Source organism: Gorilla gorilla, chromosome 13 (assembly GCF_029281585.2).
Source record: "Gorilla gorilla gorilla isolate KB3781 chromosome 13, NHGRI_mGorGor1-v2.1_pri, whole genome shotgun sequence".
NCBI lineage: Eukaryota > Metazoa > Chordata > Mammalia > Primates > Hominidae > Gorilla > Gorilla gorilla.
The window spans coordinates 127,063,057-127,071,541 of NC_073237.2; positions in this window are offsets into that span (position 1 = coordinate 127,063,057).

Here is an 8,485-nt window from a genome sequence, read left to right on the forward strand (position 1 = left end):
CGTGCAGGGGAGTGTGAGTTCACACCTGTGCTCCAGCATACACCAGCCATGAGGGTGTCATCGTCCAACCCACTGGGTGTGTGGTTTCCTGGCATCCCGCAGATACAACTCTGCATCTTCATCCAGCACACGTGTGCACACATGTGCACCTGCAGACACTTGGGAATTTACACTTGGACACACAGCCCATCCCCACTTGGAACTTCAGGGGTGTACTCCTAAAGACCCCCATACTTTGAGGGATTTGTCCTGGACCCTGGAAATGGAGGCACAGGCAGGGTTGGACACCTGATGAGTTCACTTGCAGGCCCCATCTGGGGTTCACTCCCTCAGGCCAGTGGGGGAAGTCACCTTTGGTTCTCCTCCCACTGGAACCTCGCTTCTCCTTTGACACCCCACCATTAGGCTCCCAGTGCCTCCGGTGGCCCCTGCATTCCCCCCTCCCATGCAGCCCCCATCTAGGCCTCTTGTTCCCTTGACCAAAGCCTATCTGTCTTGAGTCCCCCTCCCTTGGATGCCAAGGGGTGAAATGGCAGGTGCTTTTCCTGCCCACATGTTGAGACTCCCAGGAAATAATTCTGGCTTCCTGAAGTAGTGCCTCCCAGAGTCAGACCTCAGAGAGGTCAATGAGGCCCTTGAACAAAAATCGAAATTGTTCTCTGTGGGTCATTCTGTCCTGTGAAGTCTCAGCCAACAGATCCAAGGATCCCCATCCCAGGCTCCAGAACCCACCTGGTGGTAGCTGGCTGTAACTGCAGACCAAGGTGCCTCTGGTTTGCCCACAGATCTGTTTCCACAGAAGTGTGCTGCCAGGGCCTGGGATACCAGGGTGAAAGGATGTGACTTGTGATTTGCACGCTGGAGGGAGGCATGATGCTGAAAAGCCTAACCTCTTACTTTGCTTGCATTTCCAGCAGAGGCCTAGGGCCCCTTTCCTGAGATTGCAGCCCCCCTAATCGAAGACATGCAAACACAGCCATGGCAGTTTCTGTGGGCCAGCCCTGGGCTTGGGGCTTTATTTTTATTTTTATTTTTGAGATGGAGCTTCACTTTTGTTGCACAGGCTGGAGTGCAATGGCTCACTGCAATCTCTGCCTCCAGGTTCAAGCAATTCTCCTGCCTCAGCCTCCCAAGTAGCTGGGATTACAAGCACCCGCCAGCACGCCCAGCTAATTTTTTGTATTTTTAGTAGAGATGGGGTTTCACCATGTTGGCCAGGCTTGTCTTGAACTCCTGACCTCAGGTGATCCACCCACCTTGGCCTCCCAAAGTGCTGGGATTACAGGCATGAGTCCAGCCGGGCTTAGGGCTTTAAACATATGTATTCCAGAAATCCTCCTCACAAACCCACAAGTGGATACTATCCCCCAATCTTTTCCCCCAATGCTCTTTTAATCAATGTCCATTTGAAGTACAAGAAAACAGAGGCATAGAGAGAGTAAATAATTTGCCACATCACTCATTCAGTGAGTGGCAGAGTGGGGTTCCCTTCAAGTGTCTGACCCCAGAAGCCATGCCTGTGACTATTAGGCCACATCACCTCCTGGTCAGCCCGCAGATTCAGTCCAAAGGGCTTTCTGCATCTCCCATGGGGATGCAGTGTAGCCCAGCTCTGTATATTGACCTTGTATTTTTCAACCTAGCAAAACTCACTTATTCATTCCTGTACTTTTTTGTACGTTCCTTAGGACTTTCTAAGCACATGATCATGTTACCAGTGAATAAAAACACTTTTACCTGTTCCATCCTAATTGAGATGTCTTTTATTTCTTTTTCTTGCCTTATTGCATGGTCCAAGACCTCCAGCAATAGAAGATTCTAGATAGAGGCCAATGATCTGGGTCTGAAACTCCACTCTGCCATTCACTAGCTGTGTGATCTTGGGCAAGTCAATTAATATCTCTGTGCCTCAGGTTCCTCACATGTAAAGTGGAGTGATATTTAGCTCCTAAGGTTGACATGAGGATCAAATGGGATAATGTCTATATGTGAATACATACATGACTCAGTGCTTGGCACATAGTATGTGCTCAATAAATTGGAATCTTTGTTAATACAAGCATGCCTTTGGCGGGTGAGAAGGGTGGCAGATGCTCCTACCACTCACCCCACTGGGCAGCCACCAGAGGACATCTGAGGCAGCTGTTTGCACTCCCTTCCTTCAGCCCTTTCTGATGCCCATTCTTTTTTTTTTTTTTTTTTTAGACAGAGTCTTGCTCTGTCTCCTAGGCTGGAGTGCAGTGGCACGATCTCAGCTCACTGCAACCTCTGCCTGCTCAGTTCAAGCAATTCTCCTATTCTCCTGCCTCAGCCTCTCGAGTAGCTGTGACTACAGGCATGCACCACTATGCCCGGCTAATTTTTTATATTTTTAGTAGAGATAGGGTTTCACCACATTGGCCAGGCTGGTCTCGAACTCCTGACCTCCCAAAGTGCTGGGATTACAGATGTGAGCCACCGCACTCGGCCGATGCCCACTATTCTTGAATCCCTTGAACTAGAGGAACAGACACTCTGAGTTTCCAGCTTCCCTCCTGCCTTGCAGGTGGCCTGCTGGGATGTATGTCTGTGGATGAGCAGAGGAAGTTATGGACAGTGGCAGGTTAGTTGCCAGGCATGGCTGTTTCTTCACAATATGATGGCCTCAGGATAGTCAGACTTCTTATGTGTCAGCTCAGGGCTTCAAAGGCAAGTGTTTCAAGAGAACCAGGAGGGCCGGGCGCAGTGGCTCACGCCTGTAATCTCAGCACTTTGGGAGGCCGAGGCGGGCGGATCATGAGGTCAGGAGATTGAGACCATTCTGGCTAACATGGTGAAACCCCGTCTCTACTAAAAACACAAAAAATTAGCCGGGCGTGGTGGCGGGTGCCTGTAGTCCCAGCTACTCAGGAGGCTGAGGCAGGAGAATGGCATGAATCTGGGAGGTGGAGCTTGCAGTGAGCCGAGATCAGGCCACTGCACTCCAGCCTGGGCTACAGAGTGAGACTCCGTCTCAAAAAAAAAAAAAAAAAAAAAAAGGAGAACCAGGAGGAAGCGGCACGGTCTATTCTGACCTAGCTTTTGAAGTCACACAGAGGCATTTCTGACATATGCTGTCCATCAAAGCAGTCAGAATCCTGTCCTGCGGCAGGAGAGGATGCACAGAACTCACTTCTTTTTTTTTTCTTCTTCTTTTTTTTAATACGGAGTTTTGCTCTTCTTGCCCAGGCTGCGGTGCAGTGGCACAATCTCGGCTCACTGCAACCTCTGCCTCCTGGGTTCGAGCAATTCTCCTGCCTCAGCCTCCCGAGTAGCTGGGATTACAGGCGCCTGTCACCACACCCCGCTAATTTTGTGTTTTTAGTAGAGACAGGGTTTTACCATGTTGGTGAGGCTGGTCTCGAGCTCCCGACCTCAAGTGATCCACCGGCCTCAGCCTCCCAAAGTGCTGGGATTACAGGCCTGAGCCACCACTCCTGGCCAGACCCCACTTCTTGATTGAAGAAGTATGAAAATATTCAGGGACATGCTTAATATGACCATAGACATTGACACTGTTTCTAATACTTTCAGAACAAGTGATGCTTTGATGAGCATCCTTAGGCTGAAATCTGTGTGCACGTCTCTGCTTAGAAAGTTTATGCAGTTGGCCAGGCGCAGTGGTTCACGCCTATAGTCCCAGCACTTTGGGAGGCACAGGTGGGCGGATCACTTGAGGCTGGGAGTTCGACACCAGCCTGGCCAACATGGGGAAACCCCAGCTCTACTGAAAATATAAAAATTAGCTGGGCGTGGTGGCAGGCGCCTATAATCCCACCTACTTGGGAGGCTGAGGCACAAGAATCACTTGAGCCTGGGAAGTGGAAGTTGCAGTGAGCCAAGATCGCACCATTGTACTCCAGCGAGACTGTCTCAAAAAAAAAAAAAAAAAAGGTTTATGCAGTTATTTTTACCATTTTACTATTTCAGTGGAACACGAGGTGAACCCAGTAGGTAGATGAGGATTGAGCCAAGAGTTTTGGGCTACAGAGTCCCTGCTGCCTCTGTTTTCATGTTTTTCAGGATTTCCTTGCCAGTTACTTTCACCTGGAGTTCACCTGTTCCCCACCCCAACTCCTCAGGGTCCATGGTTCCCTCATTTCAAGGCTCATTCAAATGCTTCCTCTGTCAGGCAAGCTTTTCTGTCTGTCCTCCCTCTCCCTTCCCCATCTTTGAACATCTTAGCACTTCGATGACTGGGGCTTCAAATGATCCAGCTCTGTGGTCCCACAGCACATAGCTGGTGCCCAGCAATGCCTGCTGAAAAAGTTTATTCATCAATTCAACAGAGATTTACTGAGAGATTTTGTTGTTGTTGTTGTTTGTTTGTTTGTTTTAATGGAGTCTCAGTCTGTCAACCAGGCTTGAGTGGAATGGCACAATCTCGGCTCACTGCAACCTCCACCTCCCAGGTTCAAGCAAATCTCCTGTCTCAGCCCCTTGAGTAGCTGAGATTACAGGCACCTGCCACCATGCCCGGCTAATTTTTGTATTTTTAGTAGAGATAGTGTTTCACCATGTTGGCCGGGCTGGTCTTGAACTCCTGACCTCAAGTGATCCACCCACCCAGCCTCCTACAGAGCTGGGATTACAGACGTGAGCCACTGCGCCCGGCAGAGAGCTATTTCAAGGGTCCTGAAATCTGACATGGTATGCCAACATGGAAATCTTTGTTCTAGAAACAAGAGGCAGGGTGCGCCATGCAGAGCCGCACAGGAAAGCACCGAGTTGGTCAGGAGGCAGAGGGAAGGAGGGGTAAACATGAGCAAGAGCCTTTATTGTGGTTTCCATGGGAAGGAATGGGTGAGGCAAGGTAAGCAGGCTTAGGATTGGTTGGTTTGAATAACTGCAGTAGGTGCTGGGGTTTATATAAGGGCTTTCCCTAGCTGTCTGGTGTCTGGCCTTGGGATGATCAGGGCAGTTGGATACTGGCCCTGAGTAAGAGAGCCTAATAAAGGAGGTGTTTGTGGGTGTGGGCTCTGGATTGGGTGGCATGCACTTGCAAGGGACCTCCTGGGCGAGTTGTTCACTATCTCCAGGAACCAGTTAACCCTGGTTGGGGCAGTCCCTCTGGGAAGAGCAAGTCCCCAAGATCTCAAAGCATCTGAGTACAGAAAAGCAAAGGCTCTGGGCGCGGTGGCTCATGCCTGTAATCCCAGCACTTTGGGAGGCCGAGGCGGGCGGATCACCAGGTCAGGAGTTCGAGAACAGCCTGGCCAACATGGTGAAAACCCGTCTCTACTAAAAATACAAAAATTAGCCAGGCGTGGTGGCAGGTGCCTATAATCCCAGCTACTCAGGAGGCTGCAGTAGGTTCAAGACGAGAATCGCTTGAGCCCAGGAGGCAGAGGTTGCAGTGAGCAGAGACCACACTATTGCACTCTAGCCTGGGCGACAGAGCGGGATTCCGTCTCAAAAAAAAAAAAAAAAAAAAGAGCAAATGCATGCTTAATACAAGGACCTACTATATATCAAGCATATATACGAAATGGGCAGTGAACCAAATGGACAGTCTGGGTATTTGTGGGGCTCATATCCTGTGGGAAGACAGGCGATGAGCAGACAAGCAAATCCGTATTTTGTAAATATATTGTATTTTTTTCAACAAATATTTTATGGCTGCCCTGTGTGCCAGGCCTGGATCTAAGCATTGATATATGATGAACAGAATAGATAAAGTCCCTGTTTTCAGCACATGCATGTTCTAGTGGGGGGAGACTGCGATCAATGAACAAAAAAAAAAAAAAAAGAAAGAAAATTGAGGCCCAGGCATGGTGGCTCACACCTGTAATCCCAGCACTGTGGGAGGCCAAGGTGGGCAGATCACTTCAGGTCAGGAGTTTGAAACAAGCCTGGCCAACATGGTGAAACCCCGTATTTCCTAAAAATACAAAAATTAGCTGGGAGTGGTGATGGGTTCCTGTAATCCCAGCTACTCCGGAGGCTGAGACAGGAGAATCTCTTTAACCCAGGAGGCAGAGGTTGCAGTGAGCTGAGATCGCGCCATTGCACTCCAGCCTGGGCGACAAGAGCAAGTCTCTGTCTCAAAAAAAAAAAGAAAAGAAAAGAAAAAGAAAAATCAGTGACAAGTAGCAAAACAGGATCAAGGGATTAAAAAAAAGGACTGGAAAGTTATTCCAGATAAGGTGATCAGGGAAGTCTTCTCTGAGGAGGTGATGTTTGAGCAAGCCATGTGTGAGGAGAAGGAGCCAGCCACACAAAAGCCTGGGAGAAGAGAATTCATGCAGAAAGAGACCAGAGTGAAGGGCCCTTGAGTGATGAGGAGCTTGGTGCTGTGGAACCGAGGGGAAGCCAGCTAGTCTTGAGGCAGGAGAATAGGGTCTGGAGGCAGGGAACATAAGGCTGATTCACACTGACTTTCTAGAACTAAATCAAAAGGAAAACTCCAACTTTCCATGTCCAAGTAACCAAAGGACCAGAGGCTACTCCCTTTGCAATCCCGGCTTTTCTGTGTGGCAGATGAAAAACTGAAAGTACCTCTGATTGGTCCCTTCCCACTACCAGTCAGGCTGGTAGGTGGCCAAGTCTTCATTTGCATGGGAGTATAACTTTGTAACTTCACTTCAGCCTCTGATTGATAACTTTCCACAGCCAATCAGACATTGGCGTAGGGTGTAACTTTAACTTCAGCCTCTGATTGGCCACTTTCCACAACCAATCAGACTGATCACGGGCCACTCCTTCATTTACACAGGGCGTACACCAAATAACCAATGGGAAACGTTTAGAGGGTATTTAAACCCCAGAAACTTCTGTAAGGAGCCTGTTGAGTTTCTTTGCTTGAGCTGTTCTCGCCCTGTAGAGTGTACTTTCGTTTTCAATAAATCTCTGCTTTTGTTGCTTTATTCTTTCCTTGCTTTGTCTGTGTGTTTTGTCCAAGACGCCGAGAAGCTAGGCACCCTCCACCGTTAACAGTCTGGCTGCAGCATAGTGAGTAACGCAGTGGGTTAGGACGAGCGTGAGGTCAGAGACAGGCAGGACTCAAGAAGTGCTGGAAGCAGAGAAGTGATTTAATCTGTTTTTAAAGCTCTCTCTGGCTGCTGTGCGGAGATTGGATGATAGGAAGGACAAAAGTAGAATTAGGAAGACAAGCTAGGAGGTTATCTCCCTGGTAAGAGATGCCGTTGATCAGCCTGGGGCAGTGGCTGCGGAGATGCACAGATGTGTGGCATCAGTGAATCTTAGACCTTTTCCGCCATTGAAATTACATAGCGAGTTAAAACACGCACAGACTTCTGGACCTTACCTTTGCAGAGCCTTGTGAAAGGCAAATAAATCTTGGGGCCCCAAAATCACTAAGCTAAAGGGAAAAGTAAGTCAAGCTGGGAACTGCTTAGGGCAAACCTGCCTCCCGTTCTATTCAAAGTCACCCCTCTGCTCACTGAGATAAATGCATACCTGATTGCCTCCTTTGGAGACGCTAATCAGAAACTAAAAATACAAAAAATGCAACCATTTGTTTCTTTTTTTCTTTTTTCTTTTTTTTTGAGACGGAGTCTCACTCTGTCGCCCAGGCTGGAGTACAACGGTGCGATCTCGGCTCACTGCAAATTCTGCGTCCCGGGTTGAAGCCATTCTCCTGCCTCAGCCTCCCGAGTAACTGGGACTACAGGCACCAGCCACCATACCCGGCTAATTTTTTTTTTTTTTTTTTTTTTTGTATTTTTAGTAGAGACGGGGTTTCACCGTGTTAGCCAGGGTAGTCTCGATCTCCTGACCTTGTGATCCGCCCACCTCGGCCTCCCAAAGTGCTGGGATTACACGCGTGAGCCACCGCGCCTGGCGTCAACCATTTGTTTCTTATCTACCTATCACCAGGAAGCCCCTTCCCAGCTTCGAGTTGTCTGGCCTTTCCAGACCGAACCAATATTCATCTCACATATGTTGATTGATGCCTCATGTCTCCCCAAAATGTATAAAACCAAACTGCGCTCCGAACACCTTGGGCACAGGTTGTCAGGACCTCCTGAGCTTGTGCCACAGGCACATCCTCAATCTTGGTGAAATAAACTTTCTAAATTAACTGAGACCTGTCTCAGATATTCGGGGTTTACAGCCTCAATGCCTAAGGAATCTATACTTTTTACAAGCCCCCTGGGATGTGCTGCTCCGTCTCCGGTTACCCACTTGTCTACTGGTGGTCACTTGTCTACTGGTGGTAAAGGGGTAAGTGTGGCCGGGCTCGGTGGCTCATGCCTGTAATCCCAGCACTTTGGGAGGCCAAGGTGGGCGGATCACTTGAGTTTAGGAGTTCGAGATCAGGTTGGGCAACACGGTGAAACCCTGTCTTCACAAAACAAATACAAAAAATTAGCCGAGCCTGGTGGCATGTGCCTGTAGTCCAAGCTATTCAAGAGTCTGAGGTGGTAGGATTACCTGAGCCCAGGAGGGCGAGGCTGCAGTAAGCCATAATCGTGTCATTGTACTCCAGCCTGGGTGACAAAGA